The 1,160-nt window shown below is 45.8% G+C and overlaps 1 protein-coding gene across 1 annotated transcript in view; it reads right to left on the bottom strand.

Annotated features, from left to right (window-relative positions):
• Positions 1–511, bottom strand: part of rlbp1a (retinaldehyde binding protein 1a) — a 15,066-nt gene extending 14,555 nt beyond the window's left edge. The window contains exon 1 of the mRNA XM_063188007.1: positions 473–511. The gene's annotated coding sequence lies outside the window, so the exon portion shown is untranslated. The remainder of the gene's footprint in view (positions 1–472) is intronic.
• Between the last annotated feature and the right edge of the window lie 649 nt (positions 512–1,160).

Genomic DNA, 1,160 nt, shown 5'->3' with positions numbered 1-1,160 from the left:
TCTGTCAACAAACAGATCATAAATCCATAGCTTGGGATTATCGATTGCTCCATCTGAAGCATGCCAGCCATATGGCAGCCACACACTGCACTGGCATGGGATGAAAGTGCGCTCATCACTAGGAAATAAAAGCACCATAATGTGTCCTATTTTGTTGCATGGTAAGGCCATAAATTCCCCATCTTTGTAGAAATACATCAAGAACTGTGGCGGAAACTAATTACCATAAAGACATTTGTAATTTCCACTATGAGGCAACTCATTCAACAGATCAAACAAATGATATGTGCGGTAGCAGTGTTTTTTACCCTTACAGTAACAGCAAATGCTCCCCAAAGACAGTTTTGTGCTGATATTAAATTACAGCGTATCATCCACAATCATTATAATAAATAGTTGTTATGAAACATCAGTGAAGACTTTTGAGGCTTTGAACTGTCCAAAAAGTCCTAAAAGAGGGACTGGGGCTTACCTTGATGCCGAGGAGACAGGAGCACTGCAGGCAGGGCAGGGCAGGGCAGCACTGTGGGAGAGAAAGAAAAAGAGAGAAAGAAAATGAGATTTTGGGAGGGTGAACAACAGAGGGGAGGAGGACAGGAGAGTGAAAAGAGAGAGAGAGTAGAGGAGGGGAAGAGAAGGGGAGGAGGAAGGGGGTAAAGAGAGAGTAGAGGAGGAGAAGGGAAGGGGAGCAGGACAGGGCAGAAAGGGGGAAAGGGAGAGGAGGGGAGGGGAAGAGGAGGAGAGGAGAGGAGGGGAGGGGAAGAGAGGAGAGCAGAGCTGATTGGGGGGGGCTCCAGTGGGGCAGAGTGATTTGTAGTGCCGCCTTGGGCACCAATTAGCCTCACACAGGACCATAGTATCCTCATGGCTCTCCAGGCTCTTCAGGCTGTCCCAGGCTTACAGGACAGTAGCCCTTCTCTCAGCACTGATGTTCTGCCTGCTGAGTTTAACTCAAAAATGCAAAAAGGTTAAAGCTACAATGTTGAGGAAGAGGTTTGGTCTGCTGCGTTTGAGCTATTTGCAATTCTTAAAGGGACACTGTGCAGGAAATGGTCAAAAAAGGTACTGCAACTATGCTGCTCATTGAAACTGGGCTGCCTATTGCCAAATTTGATCTTTACATGAAAGTTTACTAAGTAATAAACAAATATTTTCTAGTA

This window comes from Engraulis encrasicolus, chromosome 22 (genome assembly GCF_034702125.1).
Source record: "Engraulis encrasicolus isolate BLACKSEA-1 chromosome 22, IST_EnEncr_1.0, whole genome shotgun sequence".
NCBI classification, from domain to species: domain Eukaryota; kingdom Metazoa; phylum Chordata; class Actinopteri; order Clupeiformes; family Engraulidae; genus Engraulis; species Engraulis encrasicolus.
This window is presented reverse-complemented; position numbering and strand designations above follow the sequence as displayed.